The sequence below is a fragment of the Mastigoproctus giganteus genome, chromosome 4 (genome assembly GCF_048544385.1).
Source record: "Mastigoproctus giganteus isolate SK-2022 chromosome 4, ASM4854438v1, whole genome shotgun sequence".
Classification (NCBI taxonomy): domain Eukaryota; kingdom Metazoa; phylum Arthropoda; class Arachnida; order Uropygi; family Thelyphonidae; genus Mastigoproctus; species Mastigoproctus giganteus.
Genome location: NC_143578.1, coordinates 44,325,317 through 44,348,152, shown reverse-complemented (window position 1 = coordinate 44,348,152; position 22,836 = coordinate 44,325,317). Strand labels below are relative to the sequence as shown.

The following is a 22,836-nucleotide window of genomic DNA, read 5'->3' as shown; positions in this document are numbered from 1 at the left end:
AAAAGTAGGATAGCAGAACTTTAGCTTTGGCTGAAGAGGCAATAGAACATCTCTTTTTGGCAGAGGTGGGAACAGAGAGGGGCAAAATTTCCAGCCAACAGCTTTCGAAAGAGACCAGAATGCCCGACTATCATTTCAACAAGAACAAAGTTTTCTACTCTGAGCCTGTTAAAAATCTAGTTTGGACCGATTAATAACTGCTTTACAATTTTTGGAAGCTTTTGTGTAGGCAGAAAACCCTTAGCACATTTACTGAAAAACCAAGGTTTAGATAAAGGAAGAGATTTTAAGGTGGAGGGTGGAATAAAGGATTTCATCCCTGTAAAAATAATTTCACTGACATGATCTGAGCAACCACTGACATTAGCAGATTTGAAACAGTAATCCAACTAAGGAAAAGAACTCTCCCAGATCATCCCATTTTGTATTCTTGTAATGCCAAACAACACAAAGTTGAGAATAACAAGAGAAAGGCTCCAATTTTTGAAGAGACCATTACCAAATTGTGATCTAGTGCCTAAAGGACCAATCACCTTGACGGTCCAATCACCTTACTTAGAGGGGTTTTGTTTATGAGAACAAGATCAAGCATGTTGGCTGCATGGTTAGGATTGTCTGGTATTCTGTCAGGTAAATGAACAACCCGTGCAAGATCATTATTCATTGCAAAAGACTCAGCATCTTGACCAGCTGGTTCCATGTGACTAGAAAATGGAAGCCAGCTGGAGTTGTGAACATTTAAATCAGCAAGGAAAATTATCTCACCGTAAGGAAAGTTGGAATGGAGAAAGTTAAGTTTCAACAGAGGAAAACAGAGTTCCTAGTGATTAGTGGAGTTGAAAGAATGATAGAGGTAACATGTGAATTTGACAGAATGTGGTAGAGTTTTTAGCCTGAGAAGATTGAGAAGGGGAGATTCCAAATTACCGAGTCTCTGACAAGGAATATCAGAATGGACATATGCACAAGTACCACCTTTGAAGCAAAAGGAATCATATAGCAAATAGTTCAGAGATGAGCAGTGTTTGAATCAACCGACAAGTGGGATTCTGTCAGAAAAATTACATGGGGTTTGGCAGACTGTAAGCAGAAATGGACATCACTGAGATTAGACTGAGACCATGCATGTTTGTGAAATGAATGAGCAAATTTTTGGGAAGTTTAGATCTTTTTGCATATAAGTTTGTTCTATTAGTTTGACAGTTCATGGTGTATTCAGAAGTAAGAAAAAGGTGGTGAGGACATGCTGTATGAAGTAATGAAATTTTTGGATATGGCATATACATGGTAAGAATATACCCAGTTCCTTGATATAACGTGGCCTCAACAATGCCACCTCCATACACACTACTTGGACTCCCTCTAGTCACTATCTGGCACAGTAGAAGCAGTGAGATTATATACTAGCTGATCCGGAGGCCTCCTAGAGAATTATCAATTGGTTTGGTCTGGTGGACTATCTACCGGCCAACCTGCAACAGTTTTAGAGCCGAACCCTCGAAATGTAAAGCAGATTGGATCTCACCATGATGTCCATTGTAACCTCAAAAGACATCAATCATACTGCATATGATGGAAGAAAGATATGGGGGTTTGCTAGAGCTTTGCTCTGGGACCAAACATGGGTTCCACCACTTCAAGCCTCTAATAAGCAAAGTGGTGGTACTGCACTGGTTGATGAGCATCATCTACCACCTAGTATTGCCTGTGAATATGGAGGGGTGGCATTCCTCCATGTGGTGTGGACGGCACACCTCGACCCCTGCTTACGTTGGTTCACACCTGGGTGGTCACCTCCAGTGTGCTAGGTACCGTATTTCGGACCCTGCACATGGGGGTTATACCCAGGGTTACTAACAGTCCCACCATCGTGAAGGTGCAAGCAGAGGATTTGGCTGTCACAGACTGACTGGACTTCACCGAAATTAGGTTCACTTAACTTGAGTTTCACCTGAATATCAGTTCCATCAGTGTTTTAGACTCGTGGGTAGTAAGCACAGCTTGGCCTACCTCAGAGAATATCTGTGACAGCCTCAAGGACCAAATGTGATTCAGAGATTTGTTCAAATTGAATATAAACCGTACAAGCATTGATATCATTTGTTTCATCATCCAAAGCATTCTTTATCAAGCACTAATCCAGTCTCCTCGAATTTCTTAAGTGATTTACACATACAGTAACGTGCAATTAGGAACTGTTCTGGGTGATGTGTGCTGAAACTATTTTTAACTTCTTGGTGCCTATGATCTCCACATGGCAGAATTACTTCCACACACTTATCATTATGCAATGCCACCAAATCACAAATGCAACAAAAGGAGAAAACCATACATAAACTGTACAGCCTATGGTTTCAGATTTTTTTTGGATACTCTGTACAAGTATACTACTAAATATAGGTGTGGATACACCATAGTAAAGCTCTTAACCGAAAACTACAATCGTAGTGTAAAGGCATCATTTCAATTATCTTATATTGTGATCATCCTTCACAAGTTGTCATATATTACAATACCTCGAATAAGTAATGCTTCACTAATACAGAAGACTATTGTTACAACCTTTGAAACTGTGCTGTCTGGGTGGTGGTGCCCACGGAGAATAAGTAACAATAATCTTATCTATTAGTGAAGCGTCACTTATTCAAGGTAGTGCAATACATGGTAACTCATGAAGGATTATCACAATATGAGATACAATTGAAAAAATGCCTTTACACTACGATTATAGTTTTCATTTAAGAGCTATACTATGGTGTATCTACATCATTATTTTTTAATAGTATAATCCTAAACTCTTATAGTATTATGCCTTGTCGCATTTATTTATTATAGTATTATTACATATACCTTTTGGCATTTCTTATATTGTGGGAATATCTTCACAACTGGATTGTCATGAGTGCAATACCAGAGTACCTGCTCATACACCGATGAAAGGCCAACAAGCTTTGAAATGGTGCAGTCTGGGTGGTGGTGCCCACCGAGAATAAGTAACAATAGTCTTCTCTATTAGTGAAGCATTACTTATTCAAGGTAGTGCAAAACATGGCAACTCATTGTGAAAGATGATCACAATACAAGATACAATTGAAACTATGTATCTTGTATGATATGTATCTCAAATGAAAACTATGATTGTAGTTTTCATTTGAGCTATAGTATGGTGTATTTACACCTATATTTAATAGTATAAATCCTAAGCTCTTATAGTATTGTGCCTTGTTGCATTTATTTATTATAGTGTTTGTACAAGTATATATGTTTTAAACAACAATGTACCATTTATCATTAATTTGTGTGCAACTGATATCTAATGCCATTCAGTATAGAAACTTCTACAAAATTCAAAGCAGTTATTTAAAGATTAAGTCATGCAGATTGCCCAATTCCACATATTTCATAATGTTAAACCTAATTAAAGTAATGACTAGCACATTCAATCCCTGTTTTAAACTAAATAAGTAGCCAAATCCCGACACATTTCAAGATGAACTCTAGATGAATAATTGGAAATATCTCAAACTTACATTAATTATGAGGAATTAAAGTTCAATTCAATAGCTTTAGTTGGAAATATGCAGAGGTGATGGTAAATATAAGGATAGCTAGGACTCAACCAGTTAATGGTACAAAATAACTACCGGGATCAGGTTAATAATATCATTCTTGTTTACACCAACCAGTCAGACAAAATACAATACAAAAATGCAGTAATAAAACAAATTTACTGTAAAATAAAAAAGAAAAAAAAAAAAAAAGGAGATAAGAGTATAGGTCAAAAGTTAACTATATGATCAAAATTGTTTGGACCACTACACAAATGTAGTGTACTACCAGAAGGTCCTGCACCCTACTAGTACAGAGATAACAATATAATTCTCAGGTCTGCCTGTGCAGCAGTGGTAAGTTAGAAACCAGTCCAGGTCATGAATCAGAATGGGACCTTTCAATATGGGATCATAATAGGATTCCACTTTGTTTGGACTGCCCAAATCCACTGTTGTGGATGTAATTCAAATATGGAAGACAGCGTCAGCAATGGAGAACTGTTTTTTTGCCTATGTGCAAAAAACATTTCTCTAATTTTGTACTCAATACTGCACTAAGTTTTCATTGCTAGATGTGCTGATAGACCATAAAACAAAACTGACTTCAGTTAAAAATACTTTTTATAGTATAAACTGTTTATGAGTAGCCATGTGCCTATATATTTTCCTGTACATGCTCTTCAAGCTATTGGGTTTCTATTACTACCACACTTGGGGGGGGGGGGTCTAGAGAGGTCTAGACAGTCCCACAAACTCATGGAGCACATAAATAGAAGAACTACCTTATTTGTGTTTCACTGAACCACAAAGAAGGTAGTTTGAGCCTCATGACACCTGCAGAAACACACATGGAGCAGGTCCAATAGATCAGCAGAACATCAGTAGGAAACTGCATAGTTTTGGGTTCAATTGTAGGGTGGCTGCCCATAAGTCCAATATCACAGTCACCAACACGAAACAGCATTTACAGTACTGTCACAACAAACTCCAAAGCAGTGGCAGAAAGTGCCACAGAATGAAGAGTCTCACTGCACAATGTTTTTTCCAATGGACATCTCCAAGAAAAAAAAATAAAAAGGTCTAGACAGTCCCAAAAACTCATGAAGTATAAGGATAGAATAACTATGCTCTATGTTTCAACGAACCATAAAGAGAGAGTAGTTGGAGCCTCTCACGTCATCAGCAGAAAACCTGAAACAAGTTCAACAGGTCACAGGAAGAAAATTGATTAGTACTTCAACTATCCATAGGGATGCAGCACTACCTTGGGTTCAATTCAACTGCCCAATATCAGAATCGCCAATGTGAAACAGCATTTGGAGTGGTGTCACACCTTACTCCAGAACAGTGGTAGAAGGTGCTGTGGAGTGACAAGTCTCAGTGGGCACCATTTTATTCCAGCTGACATGCTTAGCTGTGAAGACTTACTGGAAAGCACCTCCAGTCTGAGTGCACCATCTCAACCATGAACTTTGGTGGAGGCAGTCTGATGGTATAGGGCAGTTACTCAGAGTGCCAATTCAGACTGTCTGTTGGTGGTGGTAACATGAACCTACAAAGTCCATGATCTGCTTGGATGTTTTAGACAGTGTGCTACCTACATTCAAGCAGTATTGCAAATACAGGCCCCATCAGTATCGTCTACATGAAGTGACAGAGCTGGCGTGGTTTCTGGAAGTCAGCCTCAGTCAGCACTTTTAGAATAAATTGTAGTGCCATATTAGGCTGCAGCCAAACCCTGCCCCCGAAACTGGCTCATGGAAGCAAATTCAGAAGACACCTACTGAAGTTGGTAGAAAGAATTCCAAGGAGAAGCGAGGCAGTCAATCAGACCAAAGGTGGTCCTTATGGATTAGGTTTTTGAATTAAAAGCCCTTTTTTGCAACTAACTGTGCGCATAGGTGTACACAATTTTGGTCATACAACGTATGTCATAATAAAGGCAAAGTTATTCAAGGAATCCAGGCATTTAGCATCACCTTTAAAAAAAAAAAAAAAAAAAAAAAAACAATCCACACATCTCTTTCTTAAATTCATCTAAGCTATAGTTCTACAAAATTAAGTGGCAAACTGTTCCAACAGAATGATTGACTGACACTTTGGCTAAAAATAAATTTTCTTTCCTTTATTTAAATACACATCTTCTAATTTGTGCCACCTTCAAAAGAAATAAATATAGTCCCATCATTTTAAAACCCATAATGCTTAAATCTCTCTATAGAAATATTTCTTAATAAATATATTTTATTTCCCAGAGTACTGTGTTGTTTCATAAGATTTGAATTCTGTTCAATAACTGTAGCAAGATAAAAACATTTTAACTTTCGTATTACTGACTTCTATAGTGTGACAGCTTTTCAATACGAATCAAAGTCTATAGCTCATCGATTGCTCTCAATATGCAAGCATTTTATACAACTTTATAAATAGAGTTCCCAACCACTTTTAAATGCAAACAATTATAAATATGACAACTTCTTGAAATGTTTCTGGGGTCCCACATATTTTATTATTTGGTTAAAAAATATATATTATTTCTAACTAAACAAAATTATTTAAATTGGAATTTCATGCATATTAATTTACACACATTTATATGCATGAAATCCAATTTTTAGCATAATATCTTAAGGAAATGCTCATTGTTCTCTACTTTTGGAATTTTAACCTAATGTTCATTTTTACCTAAACTTCACTTTTATGGTCAATATTGTGTGTTGGGGTTTACACTATTATTTTTCATCATATGCCTTTTGACTTCTCATGCCTCATTTACTTCTTGTGCTTTTTGATTTAGTATGTGGTTGCACCATGAATATTTCAGGGTGCAATCACACACACAACACATTTGCCTAGTTTAAGCAAATTCTCTGCTTGGCATGCGTTTTCATTTATCTAAAAATTCATGTTTATTTTCCCAAAATTTACATTCAGTATGTGATAACCTTAAGCTATTAAAGGAGAGGCACTGTTTCAAATGGCTTTTGAGTTTTCATTTCTAGTTATTCCTGTTTTGCACATAGACCTTATTTCTGTTTTATTTACAACTTTATTCATTCGAACTATCAATTTTATTTAACCTTTATGCATAATATTGTGTATCAGGTTCCATTCTTTGCTGTATTTCTTTAATTTCATTGGGTTCAATATAATGATCTTTCCTAATGTACTCAATCTTGCATTTTTCATGTTCCTACCTGCTTCTTTAGATTAGTTTTTAAAGCTGCTTTGCTACGTGATATACTTTTCATCACAATTCAAAATTTTGAATCATTTGGATCTTCTTTCTTATAAAAGTTTATATAATGTTACATTTTAGTAATAACATGGCAGTATTTGCTATACAAAATATGAAGTAAAATTATTATATACTTCATCCTCACTAGAAGTGCTGTTAGAGAGATTTATATGAGATACGATCAAAAAGTTAAGAGACTGATTTGTATCTTGAAATTGTGGCATCATAGAGTTATCACAACACATTCATTTACTCATATAGACATAGTAACACATGCATCGCCCATTTATTTACAGTCAGTCTCAATTATCACAAGTTGAACAGAAGGTGTTTTATGCATTTCACTGCCTTTTAAATGAGTGATTTCACTGAGCAGTGAATTTTCTTTCAAATTAGGAAAAGTGCAGCAGAAACCACACACACAGCTTTCACAGATGTGCGATATGTTGGCAAAGACTTTTTCAGTAATTCTCAAAGCTTAAAGACAGCTGCTCTCTCTCATGAAAGCTGGTCCTCACTCTGGCCACCCTTCTACTTCAAATATCAATGAATCAATCCTCATATTCATGAATTGAATAGGAGTGATTGATGTTTAAATATCTGCAAAGTTTCCAGAAAACTGGTATTCCTCATTGGCTATGTAAAATCAATTTGAATACAAGATTTGGGAAAAATGATGCATTGCAACCAAGTCTATGCCTCTCAAGGTGGTCTGATAAATCATTAATTTTTCTTTTTCTCAGCTTAAAATCCTCTTCAAAGGTCACATATTTGCAAATTCTAGAAATTATTCAGAATGTGGCACAGGAATTATTAGCAATTCAAAAAAGAATTGCCTATCAGAATGCTTCCAGAAGCACTGGAATTGTTGTGTACAGAGTCAAGAAGATTACTTCAAACAAATTCCATCTGAATGGGCCATAAGCAGCATCTTTTTTCAAATATTAGTTTAGTCCTTAAACTTTTTTTTTTTTTTTTTTAATCACATCTTGTATTTGTGTACATAGGTTTTCTGTTAATATATTTTTTTTTTTTTCACAGATTCAGAGATGAACTGATCAGGAATGTGTGCTTACTAGTTATATTTCTGGGGCTACAGCATCTCATCTCACCCCCTTGCTGGATTGAGGAGTTAACATAACACTGTGTTCTTCCTTTGCCTACTGTTGTGCCTTGCAGCTTTTGCCTGATAGTTCAATTTCTCACTACTTCTTCCCAAGTAACTCAATCTCACTTTTTTATATACGATACACAATTTCCATCTGTACCTCATTAGGCAGGCTTCATTTTTTTTCTGTGTCTAAATTTCCCAATTCCGCTTGCAATAACTTTAAACTGGTAAAGGAGACAAACCATTTCACAGGCACTTCTGAAATTTCTTACAATCATTCTTAATGCTTCAGCCTTTTATATATATATATATATATATATATATATAGGGAGACTAATTTATTTCCTTAAATTAGCATTAATAGCGTCAAGCTTTGACTTGGAAAACAAACACTACAGCCACTCCCCGACTTACGTAAGAGTTGTGTTCCGTGAAACTTCTGTTTTTTTTTTTTTTTTTTGGTAGTTGTTGGTGCATAGGCTTCTTTGGCCATAATGCACCTCCCAAGGGTTTTTTTTTTGCAGTACTTTGATCCAAGCCCGAGGCGGGAATCGAACCCGCAACCTTTGGGTTGCCAGGCAGGCACTTTACCCACCCGGCTAGCCCAGTCGGCAAACTAAATAAAAGTTCTTGTTCATGCTCTGCCTGACCACCAGGTCAGTGGAGTTTACAGTAAATCAATCGACACAAATTTTAAATCGGATTTAGCAGTCACGGGCTTGAACCCCGGTCCACTCAAAGAGCATGTACTGAAACTCTGTGTAAGTTGAGTTTTATGTAAGTTGGAATTTCCCTAAATGCTTAGACAGCACTTGCAAGTATGGTTGCTGAATTTGATTGAAGCAAAAAAGAAATGTTTGATGAACATGTAAATAGAATTATTTATTCAATTTTTCTTTTTTTTTTATGAAAACCCCAAACACGAGAAGTATTAGAACCTATAGTACTTAGTACAATGCTTGGGTTGGAGGTTGAGAAGAAGAGAGAAGATATTTGTTGACATTAGATTTGAACTTCTGTAGACTGTAATTTTCAGGAAATACAGTATGAAGAAAGGTTGTTCCAGAAAACGGCAGTTGAATGAATAAACGAGGAAGATGAAAAGTTGGTGCTGTGAGTTTGAAGTTGGACAGTAAATGGATGTTGGCAGCACGTGTTCGGACTGTTCTGAAAGAGAGCAGAAATTATAGAAGCCAATTCAGAAGAACAGTGCCCATGGAAGTATCTGTAGAAAACACATGCAGCAGAAATAGCATGTCTATGAGATAACGAGTGGAGAGACTCTGTTAGAGATGAGTTATTAATTAACCTAACTGCCCTCTTCTGAATGGAATCTAGAAGTCTGAGAGCGGTTTTGGGGGCACCACCCCAGATGTGGGAACAATATTCCATGGTAGGGCACATTTGCGATTTGTACAGAGAGAACAGCTGTTTGGAAGAAAAGTAACGCTGAGAGCGAAAGAAAAAACTAAGTTTTTTAGATGCAGAGGAAGCAATATTTGTAATAGGCTTGTACCAAGAGAGATTAGAAGTCATGGTAATCCCCAAAAGAGATATATCAACTTGTCTAGAAATCGGAGTGTCACCAAAGATAATCATAGGAGCAGAAGGATCCTTTTTTGCGAGATATAACAATGCGGCAAACGTTGGCATGTGTCCCACGTAAATGCTCTACATTGTCAACAGCAAGTGTTGATCCCGCCTGTAAAGACAAGACTGAGTTTTAGAAGGATTGAAATCAACTAAGTTGTCTTTGTCACGCTGGAGAATTACCTGGAGATCAACATTTAAGGAATTGGTAGCGGATATTCGAGAAGTTGCAGCTGATTGAGCAGGGCAAGGTTTCTCAAAATGGAAAGTGGAATGCAATGCGCTAACATCAGCAAAACTACGGATAGGTTTCTGGTCAATGGAAGAAGGTCATTAATATACAAGAGGAAAACAATGGGGGCAAAGAACTGAATCTTGGGGGACACCAGCATTAGTGGAGAAGTTAGAAGACAGAGAGCCATCTACCATTACCTGCAGTGAGCAGTCAGAGAGAAAATTGGACATTCAATTACAAAGAACAACAAGCAAACCATACAATGGAAGCTTATTTAGAAGACTTATGCCAAGCACGATCAAAAGCCTTTGAAATGAAAAGAGCAACTACTTGGGTTTCACCGAACCTTTCCATTGAATTTGTCCATAAATGGGTAATATAAGCCAGAATGTCACCAGTGAATCAACACTGACGGAATCCATACTGGAAATCCGTTGATCAGACGGATGGTTTCTAGGTAGTTTGTAAGAGTTGATGGTTAATTGATTTCTCCATTACTTTAGAAGGAGTAGAAGTAATTGCAATGGGACGATAACTGGATTGGAGGGATTTGTCACCCTTTTTAGGAACTGGCTGGATATGAGTAAATTTCCAAGCAGAAGGAAAAACACCTTTGGAATAAGAAAGTTAAAAAAGGCGGCAAAGAACACGAGAAAGTTCAGGAGCACAGGTTTTGAGAACAAGTGGAGAAATACCATCAGAAAATGGACCTTTTTTAGCATCAAGATTTGTCAAAATCCTTCCGACATCCTTTGTACAGAACACCACAGGAGGCAATTGAATGTAGCATGTTGGGAATGGTGAGAGTTGTTTTACCAAGATCATTAATATAAGAGTTGGAAGAAAAATGGGCTGCTAGCAAGTCAGCTTTATCCTTGGCTGAAGTGAAAACAGAACCATCTGGTTTTGACAGAGGTGGGCAAAAGTTGCGGCCAATAGTTTTGGCAAGAGACCAGAATGCTCTGCTACCATTAACGCAATAAGCAAGTTTTCTACTCTTAGCCTGTTCAAAATCTAGTTTGGACTAATTAATAACTGCTTTACAATTGTTGCGAGCTTTGGTGTAGACAGAAAATGAAACAGAAGAATTGGAAACAAGCCAATTATGATATACAACGTTCTTCTTTTGAACAGCCTTAGCACACTTATTGGAAAACCAAGGTTTATATAAAGGACGAGATTATAAAGTGGAGTGTGGGATAAAGGATTCCATTCCTACAAGAATAATTTCACTGACATAATCTGAGCAAACGTTGACAAAGTTTTGAAACAGTAATCCAACCAAGGAAAAGAAATCTTGCAGGTCATCCCATTTTGCATTCTTGTAATGCCAAACAACACGAGGTTGGGAATAGCCATGAGATAAGGCTCCATTGGAGAAGAGACAATACCAAAGTCATGATCTGAGTTGCCTAAAGGACCACTCACTTCAACCGTGTACTTAGAAGGGTTGTTTGTGAGAAAAAGATCAAGCATGTTGGCTAGGATTGTCCGGTATTCTTGTAGGTAAATGAACAATCTGTGCAAGGTCATTAGTAATTGCAAAATCCTCAGCATCTCGACCAGCTGGATCAGTGCGACTAGAAATGGAAACCAGCTGGAGTTATGAACATTAAAATCATCAAGGAAAATTACCTCGCTGTTAGGAAAGTTGGACTGGAGAGAGTCAAGTTGCAAAGAGAGGAAGTCAAAGAGTTCAAAGTGATTAGTGGAGTTGGAAGAACGGTAGAGACAACAGATGAATTTGACACAATGAGGTAGAGAGATTTTAAGCCAGAGAAGATTGAAGAGAGGAGATTCCAAATTACCAAGTCCCTGACAGGGGATATCAGAACGGACATATGCACAAGTACCACCTCTGAGGCGAAAGGAATCATACAGCAAATAATTTGGGCATCTGAGATGAGCAGTAGTTGAATCAACCGATAACTGAGATTCTGTCAGAAAAAGTACATGGGTTTTGGCAGACTGCAAGTGGAAATGGACATCGTTCAGATTAGAACTGAGACCACGTATATTTGCGAAATGAACTAGGACATGTTAGGTAAAGTTAGATTTTTTTTTTTGCAGATAAGCTTACTCTATTAGTTTGGCAATTCATGGTGTATTCAATAGTAAGAAAAAGTGGGGAGGGTAAAGATGCTGTATGAAGTAATGAAATTTTTGGATGTGGTGTACACATGGTAAGAATATACCCAGATCCTTGACATAACGTGGCCTCGTCAATGCCCCCTGCACACACACTACTCGGACTCCCTCCAGTCACTATCTGGCAGAGTAGAGGTAGCAAGATTATACACTAGCTGATCTGGAAGCCTACTAAACAGTTACAGATGTATCTGTTTGTTTTGTTGTTATTTGGAGCATTAGCAACTAAGGCCATATTGCTCCAGGGATATGCGGTGGTCATTCTCTGACCTTTCCGCATCCTCTGTATTTGGTGGCTCACTGGCTCGAACCCCGGTCTAATCAAGAAGCATGTGCTACGCACTGCTACTCTGCCCACCTGGCTACGGAGGCGCCCACCGATGTATTAACTAGCGGTCAGGCTGCAAACACCATTTTAGAGTTGTACCCTCGAAATGTAAGGAAGATTGGATCTCGCCATGATGTCCATCATAACCTCAAAAAGACATCAGTCATACTGCACGATTGAAGAGATGGGGAAGGGTTGACCAGAACTTAGCTTTGGAGACTAAACATGGGTTCCACTACTTCAGGCCTCCAATAAGCAAAGTAGTAGTATTGCACTGGTTGATGAGAGTCATCTACCACCTAGTATTACTTGGTAACACAGTGGAGTGGCATTTCACTATGTGGTGTGAGCACCACACCTTGACCCTTGCTTACGTTGGTTCACACGTGGGTGGTCACCCACAGTGTGCATATGCATGGGTGTTATACTCAGGATTATTAACAGTCCCCATCATGAAGGTAAAAGGAGTGGATTTGGCTTTCACAGAGCGTCCGGACTTCGTCGAAACTGGGTCCACTTGACTTGGGTGTCACCTGAATATTAGTTACATCAGCGTTTTAGACTCCTAGGTAGTCTGGCAGGTATCTGAGAGAATGTCTGACATTCTCTCAGACAACTTCAAGGACCAAATTTAATCTCACTCACAGGAAAAAACACAAGGTGCAATTACAAAAATTTCAAAATGATAAAATTACAAAAAAAGGAGGGGACAGGCATAACATCAATTTTTACCTTTCGAGCATTGTTGCCAGAATCAGTCTCCAGCATATAAGAAAGGCACTTCAGAGGTTGAGGGCTGTGGAAATTTAGAAGGGGTTTTTTTCCAACACATCACAAAATTTCTCTGCTGCTGCAGAATCTGCACTGGCAACTTCACTGCATACTTTAACATTGTGGAAACCAGTGCGATGCTTGAACCTATTAAACCACCTGTTGCTTGCCACGAACTTGGCTTGTGGTTCGCCGTACTTATCCTTAATATCTTCATAAACATTTCTTGCTTTTGCTTGAATCGCTTCTGAATCTGATTTTCCGTCCATATTATTAATAGCTTTTCCATCTTCGATATAGCACCTTAACACTGTTTTGTGATCACTTTTAACCTTTAATGCCTTGATCCTTTAACATGTTCATTTATAAGTGCACTGTCCTTTGAAATAGTATTCACTGTTGAAGCAGCAAGACCTAATTCCTATGCAATAGATGACAAACTTGTCCTGCTTCTTACTTCTTAATCATTTTCATCTTCATTTCTAAACCAATTTTGTTTCATTTCCTATCATTACCACCACTTGCACTTTCTGTTGGTCACTTTCCCTTCATCGTTGTAATAAATGTTTGTTTGTTATTTGGTTTTTAGGAGCATTAGGAACTAAGGCCATATTGCTCCGGGAATATGCGGTGGTCATTCCCTGACCTTTCCGCATCTTCCATATTTGGTGGTGACGGGCTCGAACCCCGGTCTAATCAAGAAGTGTGTGCTACGCACTGCTGCTCCTTCCCACCTGGCTACGGAGGCACATTGTAATAAATAAATAGGAATGAAGAGAAGATTCCAGTGAAGGGGAAACACATTTCACCATAATAACTTAAAACCCACATAATTCCAATTATCGCAAATGCAATAAGATCGATTTTACTACCAGTTTATAATTAGATGCACTAACAGAAAAGACCAATAAACCAGAAAGTGCAAATTGTTTTATGGTCGTGACGTGCAGAAATGTTCTTTAGAAAAATATCAACAAAGCCGTTCAAAATTGATTCTTATGGCAGAATCATATGTATGATAATGATGAAAGGGTTGTGCAATTTCTATTATAAAAATGTCCTTTTAGAGAGATAAATAGCTTAGTTATATAGTGAAAATTTCAACTTCCAAGGTCTTGGAATGAATTACCAACAAAAAAAAAAAAACAATGTGCTATTGGGCTCACATTGTGATGTTTTCACAATATCTCCATTTATTCCTATGGGATGCAAAATATGTTTCCACGACTTTTTTAAAGTTTTCACCGGCCAGCAAAAACGTATGTAACAAATTTACGGAATTCAATTATTGCATAAGTCAGGGAGTTCCTGTATCTCATTTTACTTTTTCAAATGTAAATTTCTTCCATTTGGTTGGTGATGGCAAGAATTTTATATTCGTCTTAAATATTACCCTTCTGCCAAAAAAAAAAAAAAAAAAAAAAGTCCATTCAAACCAATATTTATTTTGGTTTGAATATTTATTTCTACAAAAGGAAAGAACTATGCTGTAACAAAACACAGCAGAATCCTGGTTCTGCTGTGTGCTGTTCTAGAATAAAACAGCATTTTCACGATTAAAATAAACCTGTTAAAATAACTTTTTTTGTGGTTGGCACCAGATCCATTACCAGAGATGGCAGATAAATCTATAAAAACCTGATGTATACTACATATGAACTATGAGAACATATTGTTATTTAAAAACTAGTTATTAATATATTTGCAAGCATAGGTTAATATTTTTTGTGGTTTGTGCTGGCTTCTACTTCAAATAAAAAAATAGTCCATATCTGAAAAGGTTGGAAAACACTGGAATGAAGGGTCCTTTAGGAGAGTTAATTTTAAATGCACTATCTACAGGAAAAAAAAAAAAAAAAAAAAAAAAAAAAACTTTCATGATTGAAAACCATGGATAAATTGTTCCATCAGTGTGTATATTTATAGATATGGTTTTATCTGTGAACAGAACTAGCAAGGATTTATCCACAGATGAAACCAACAGGTGTATTAAAAAACCAATAAGCAGATATTTGTGCCACTTCTCTATAATACTAAACTCACACAATTGTGATGTATAAAAACTTTAATTAAAAAAATAAAATATATTTCTACAGTGACTATTAGATAAATTTTATTTTCGGCAGTTTATGTAATGATGAATTTGTAACATGTGAATATAGTCAGTCGTCGTATAATTGTCGTATATCATATACACAAATTATAAATAGGGGAATGATATCATATATAACACAAACCAAATTTGCTTATGCACGATTCACCTTTGTGTTTACAAGAAATGGCAGTCGAATGCGAAATCACCCCCAAATGAACGCAACACGATAAGAATGAAGAGAAGAGTCTGAAAATGTATTTGTTTTTTATATCAGTGAAGGGGAAACAATTTCACCATAATAACGTAAAAACCCACACAATTTCAGCTACTGGTATTATCGTAAATGCAATCAGATCGAGTTTACTACCAGCTTATAACAGATTCCACTAGTAGGAATGCAGCTATAAATTGTTTTTATTGTTTTATGGTAGTAACCCCCAGAAATGTGCTTTAGTAAAATGTGAGCTAGTGAGTTGTTCAAAGTGTGTCTCTGTCTTTACAGTGCTGTTTATTCAGTTGCTACACATGCGCAGCTTTGTTTATGTGTATCGAGCGTGCCTCCTCATTTTTTAATTGTGCTTTATTCCCTAAAAATGAGTAAAATACTTAAAAGGTGTGAAAAGGAAGTGTCCTGGTGAAGACACTACAGATTCAGAGAGAAAATGAAAAGGAATATTGATAAACAGAGGCAGACTGGGTCAAAAATTCTTACCCGGGAAAATTTGTAGTGGCCTCATACTAGTGTTTATGGCCAAAATCACATCGGCCTCCGGCCCACCAAGGTTTCCCCGGTAAGGCTTATGGCCAGTCTGTCTCTGTCGATAGAGAAAAAATATGAAATTATGAAACACTTTGAGCGAAATGAAAGACCATTTGATATTGCACTTGCTACAGGCCTAAACGAGTCAATGCCGAGAATTACAAAGCATGCAAAGAAAATAAAAACAACTTTCATAGCAGAAACAACTCAAAGTGTAATTAAAATCCATTAGATTAAGACAAAGAATTAGAAGAGATGGAACAGCTGTCATCTGTTTGGATAGAAAAATCAAACAAAAAACAAGTCTGCTTACAATAGAAGCAAAAGCATTAGCAATATTTTATTACATAATAAAATACGTAAGTATTTTATTATGATAATTTATTGTGTTTGGTAATGTTTTGGTTACAAATGTGTGTTCAATCTTGGGTGGTCGGCACCTAACCCTATTTTTCCCATAGGGCCTGTTGTTTATATTGCATGAGGGGTTCTAGGAACTTAACTATCATGCTATAGGAGGACTGACTGTATTTTATTAGTATTTGTAAAGACCAAAAGAAGCTTGTTGTTGTTGTTATTTGGTTTTTAGGAGCATTAGCAACTAAGGCCATATTGCTCCGGGGATATGCGGTGGTTATTCCCTGACCTTTCCGCACCCTCCGTATTTGATGGTCACGGGCTCGAACCCCTGTCTAATCAAGAAGCGTGTGGTATGCACCGCTGCTCCTGCCCACCTGGCTACGGAGGCACCTTGAAAAGAAGCAAGATAGCTAGTAAAGCAAGAAAAAAAAAAAAGCTTCATCCATAAAACTGCATCTTATTATTGGTGTCAAACTCTTAAACTGCAAAACAGACACCATCTCATTTTACTTTTCAATTTTTACATTTGTTTGGTGATGACAATGATCATATTTTTCTGACTGCTGGAGGGTACGGATCTAGGTGTGCCTTAAACCTGTTAACCTCAGCTACCAGTAAAAGTAATTTATTCTATAGTCAACAACATCCTGACCAAACAAATTTTCCGAGGTCCATTTTATTAGTGGTCCCCAATTATTTATGATTCCCTGCCTCTTCCTGAGATGCCATTTTCAAGCTCTGTAATCTACGCCTTCATAATCTCTTCTTGTATGGATACTCCTTTGCTATTCTTTGCCTTTAGCCAGCAGGTAGTTGATTGCTGGAACAAACTTCCATCTGTCGTTGATAGCCTAAATAAATTCAAGGATAAACTGGACAAACATTTAGAGGGAATGGATGTGTAAAATGTTTTTTTTTTGGCTGATGCTACATAAGCTTGCTTTCTTGCATTTCATGCCTCTATTACTACTACCACCACCTAACTTTGGATTCCTTCAAGAAGCTCAATGTGACCTCCAAAACCTAGACACATTATTTACTCCACATATTAACCTTCAACTGATTGCATTAAAATACCCAAGTCACTTAGCAGCATTTTAAACATAACATCCATTTCTCTTGCTTCCACCTGCTCAAATTACTTAGCCCAGTCTGACATGAATTATTACACCCACCAAACCTTTATATCATTAACATAGAAAAAAGTTTTTTCTCTCATCTGTAACAACTCTCTGCCTCCTGTTCTTCAGCCATCCTTCCATCCTCCTGATGATTCTGCCCATTACCCAAGAGATGCAACTTGTACAGAAACCTCTAGTGTGGAAATTGTGCCAAATGCATATCAAAATTGTCTCTTGAATCCAACTCCTGTGTGACCACATCACAAGTAGTTTGTCAGGTTGGTCAAACAAGATTTTCCCTTTAAAACTGTACTGCAATTCATTTAGGATATATAACAATACATAACAAGGTCATATTTCTCAATATGACCTTGCTGGATATCATCATTCTTCTCTTTCTTGGTGATTCCCTTCTACTTCTGACTCTTGCTTTCTCTTTCTCAGGGTAACTCAAATTTTTTTTTTGGCTGGTGCAGCATAAGCCTCAGGCTTCCTTGCACCATATGGCTAATAATAATAATAATATGGTGGGTGGTATTATACAGATATGGATGAAATGTACACTTCTTTACTTCATTCATAATGCTTTATAAAAAGTGGAGTTGTGATTTTATTATACTGATGTGCTAGTTTTGCTTCTCACAGTTAAATAGTAAACATCAATTTTTTAGCAAGAGGGAAAAAAATTGGATAATCGAAATTTAAAATAATCACCTTGCTAGAAAGGACTGTTATGGTGGAGATATTACATGGTGAATGTCCACTATACAGTACCTTTACGAACTAGGTTTCTGAATTCAAACGGAGTAGCCAAATCATTAAAGATGAACTTAGGTCTGGATGACTAGTAACTGTGTCAACTACAAAAAACACATGCTGTTAATAACCTGATTACAATACACAAGATATTAAAGCATATCTTGTGAATGAGTCCATCATATTGCCCACACAAATTCTTTTCATGCAGAATTCTTTCAACAAAACGAGAAAAACAAGACCCAAGAGGACAATTACTGCAAAATTTTCTCGTGACTCAAATAAGTTTCGCAGTCAGTTAGTAACTACAGATGAAACTTGGACTAATTACCATTATCCAGATCAAACAATCAATCCCAATACACAGAGAATATGCAACCATTATAATACTACTGGTTAGAACACAATCTCACTTTTAAGATATAAATACTTAAACAATCTCACTTTTAAAAGTGAGAGAGTGTTTAACTATTTACTTAACTGTCCTCTTTAACTCTCCTATTTAATTAACTTGTCTCTCCATAAAAAATAAAGGTGAAAATACTGCAAAGAAATATAGATTTCAACATAGAAATAAATTAGTTACTTCAAAAAAATTTTTTTACAACACAAACATGTATACATATTTTAACTATAACATATGTAGCATTAATTAAATTCATTTTTTTTTTAGGCAAAATGTGCCAAATCTGGATGCTAATGCTCTTTTCTTCTGATACCATGGTCAATTCTATAAGTGCGAGACACTTTTTAATATCTACAGTGCTCTAATTAAAAATTTTTTACCATCTATATTGCTTTTTTTTTTCTTCTCCTCAAGGTGCAAAAAAGAAAAAAACCCAAATATCACCCTCCTTCCTCTTGATTTTAGTTTGGGAAAAAGTTCATAGAAAATTCTAGAAATCATTTATGGTTCAGTTTGTTTCCCTAATAGAAATTATTTTCAGTGCAAGTGCTGTTTGTTTATTTCTTACAGTAATTAATTTGGAAGCTATGAATGTAGAAATGTTACCCTTTACAATTCAGTATCTAGTCATTTATCAGTGCACAGGCACACTATGCAGCTTTCCATCCCTCTCTCGCTACAACATTGTTCATCAGCTTTCTTGCTGTTTCTTCAGGGTTCCACCCTAAAAGTGCTATAACAGGGATTTAGCATATTAGATCATTGTCTAATTTTAGAATGATGACTTAGAATATTAGTTGAAATCAAATACAGTAGAACCCAGATAAGCAGTTTTCCAAGGGACCTGAGATTTAGAACTCCTTACGCAAGAAAATGACCTAAGAGTATGAAATATTAACTACGCAAATTAAAATGAAAAGATACACATACATAAGTTAAAGATCATTTTTATGTACTATTTCAGAATTTATAAATATTTCACTCTACCTATGGGAAACATTTTTAAACTGAGGATTTCTAATTGCTTAACATTCTGTTCATTAAACTCCTTACCAAATTGGAAGGATGAGCTCCTTTGGAGTTCCAACATACCTTAAAAGGTCACAATTACAGAGCAACGATCCACTAAGTAATTCAGAACTTAACGGCAAATGCATCACTGGGCTTCACTTGGCTAACGCTATCCAATTATGGATATCGATGAAAACAATTGCAATATGTCACTTCCATTATATCAAATGTTTACACTAAAAAAGTTTTAGTGCTGAAAGCCTCTGAAAAATTCACTGATCGAACAAGTTAGTGTGTAGTATCATTTTAGTTCATAGTAAATCACCGAAGTAGATGAAATGGCATCGTTTTTGTGATATCTCATATTGTGAGTGCCTTCACAATGAGTTGCCCTGATATTGAACTACCTCAAATAGGCAACACTTTGCCAGTGGATTCTGAGTGAATACCACCACTGCTGGGTGGTGGTATCTACCAAGAGTAACATTAGTCTTCTCCATTGGCAAACTGTTGCTTATTGGAGGTAATGCAAAATCAGAGCAACTTGTTGTGAAGGCATTCACTGTATGATATACATGTATATCAAAAAAGATGACATTTCACCTACTTTGGTGATTTACTACGAACTAAAATGATTCTTGGCACTACCTTGTTTGATTACCAAAATGTTTATATTGTTTAATATTAAAAATAAACAATCTGTATATTTAAAAACATTAAGCGGAAAAATGTCATTATAATAATACTCTGTGTATTCTTTATCACAAACTTTTTATGCAGGAAACTTCTTACACGGGAAAATAATACATTGCAATATATAGAGTTGAAATTGGGACTTAAGAGACCAAACCTAGTACAGTGGAAAACTTCTCATGCGGGAATTTCTTATCCAGGTTCTGTTGTAAATAATTACTCATACAAAGTAATGAGTAAAAACCGAAGTGAAATGTCCCAGTGACCTTGAACTTGCATTATTACTTTTGCTACTTTATTTTATAATGCTCCATTTCAGTTCAGATTTAAATCACTGACATTCTAAGTACTGCAATATGGTTTATTACATAACAGTAGCTGTACAGAAAACCACACTAATAACTAAAAACATATTCAAAGTAACAAGATCAATACTGCCAATAATACTAAGCTATTGTCTATTTACGAATAGAGGATTACTATACTAGCTTCTGAATTCAAAATGAAAGACATTAAAAATTTCTTGCAACTACATTACCACACTCTTCAACTGGAACCTAATTTATTAAAATCCAACTTAAAACAGGTCTATGTTTACAGACCACTTTTTTATATAGTTATAGAAAAACAAAATATTTCGGGGCAAAAAAAATAGTGATAAACAGGTTTTATTAAAAATTATAAGTTCCCATATTATTCTTACAAGTTTCAATCCATCACTTGTAGAATGTGATGGGCATTTTCTCCTATAGTTGAAGTGATAAATGAACTGCTTTATTGACAGTTTTAGTTATGGCTACACTACAACTAAGAATAAATACAATCATTTCAGTAAAAACAGAGGGCCTTTCAAACTTCCCTCACCATAAAAAATAAAGGTGAAAATTGTGCAAACAAATATAGATTTCAAAATAGGAATAAATTAATTACTTTAAATATTTTTACAACATATAAATTTTAAATATAACATAGTAGCAATAATTAAATTCGTTTCTTTTTAAGCCAAATCTAAAGCTGCAGTGGAAACTTTTTTTTTTTTTTGGTTAAATTCAGCACACGATACCAAACCAAAAAATAAATAAATAAAAAAAAAATAAAAAAATAAAAATATATATATATATATATATATATATATATATATAAGATGTTCACATGCTTCTGCATAAGCTTTAAAATCCAAAATTTCATAAAGTACATTTTACATTACTAAAAAAAATGTGAACTGTACTTGAAACCAACCTAACATATGTTAAATAACGTAAAAAGTAATTTTCATCGCAAATAACATTTAAGAGCTACTAAATAGTTAGAACAACTGAAAACAGTTATATAGAAATTCGCAAAATCGGATGTATTATGTAGGAAACTACGTAATTTCTTATATTCGACTTTCATCCCAGTGGTTATATTGATGTGATACTGGAGCATTCCGCATACGTAGACCAATATGGCAAGAGTAAAGCAATACTATTGCATCTTTATTTCTTAAAAATTGTGTTAAAGCTTCGCAATAAATAAACTTAAAAATATTCAAGTAAAAATACACTTTATTGTAATCAGTGAACAGATATTAAGAATAATAACAAGAGGACTGTGACGATCATAAACAACATACAGCAAGAACCAGATTTAAAAAAAAAAAAAAAAAAAAAAAATTATCTACGTTGAACTATGATCAAGTAAATTATATCCAAGAGGTGGGGGAAGGGAAATGGGGGAAAGGTTCATCGCAGTTAAAGAGCAGCTTTTATCCCCCTTTTAACGAAGCGCCACTAGTAAACCACAAGTGGTGAAATCACATCGTAGGTATCGTAAATTTGTATTCACGTGCTAGCATTTCAACGTGATGCTTTTACCCATACTGAAAAAAAATAATAATAATAAAATAGCTGCCATGTTGATGCTAACCACATAACGAAAAGAGAAAATTTCCATCGATTCTGAATTAAAATTTTAAAATATACATGTAAATATTAAGTTTACACAAGACAGCATCAGTCAATGACCAGAATAGGGGGATGTCGACGTGTCACATTAACTTACCGTACTGCGTCCGGGAGAGCCGTCCAAGATACTGTTTTGTGTCTCCAGCGTGTCCACCTAATGTCTGCAGGAAAAGAAATTGCGCCATTAATTATCGCATAAAGATCCTATTATAAATATATAAATAACGTTGAAGGAATCGTCGCTGCTAAAGCAGCTGATCATACCTACGACCCACAGCCGAGTAACCACATCTAAACTCGATAACACTAGCCAAACTTCGTGGCTTGCAATTCAGCAGTAGCGTAAATGATAACAGCTCTAGCGTTTTTTGTTTCGATAACTCCGATTGGATAGGTGGACATCCACGTGGCAATTGAGAACTAATCACGTTAATTCACATATATATAAATGTGCATGTGTGTGATACAAAAGTGGTGTTACAAGAAGTCGTGTGGATAGGTTACGATCTTTACTAAATGGCTGATATTATTGCAAAACTTATGATTACAGATTTAGTGGCATCTTGAGAGCTCGCCATTCCATGTATGCACGACTGAAAAACTCTTGTTTTTAGTAGGTATGGAGGCATTGCAGGTTTATTATTATTTTTTTTGCTACAGAAGTCGCTGTTTCTAGTGCAGATTTTTTTTTTTTTTATCGGAATGTTTTGGCAAAT

At 36.0% G+C, this 22,836-nt stretch overlaps 1 protein-coding gene across 1 annotated transcript in view; it reads right to left on the bottom strand.

The window, feature by feature from the left end:
• Positions 1 to 22,504, bottom strand: part of Dp1 (satellite-binding protein 1 Dp1) — a 189,693-nt gene extending 167,189 nt beyond the window's left edge. Inside the window, exons 1-2 of the mRNA XM_090372689.1 lie at positions 22,385 to 22,504; positions 22,218 to 22,281 (exon numbers count right to left, since the gene is read on the bottom strand). The gene's annotated coding sequence lies outside the window, so the exon portion shown is untranslated. The remainder of the gene's footprint in view (positions 1 to 22,217; positions 22,282 to 22,384) is intronic.
• Positions 22,505 to 22,836: the final 332 nt, after the last annotated feature.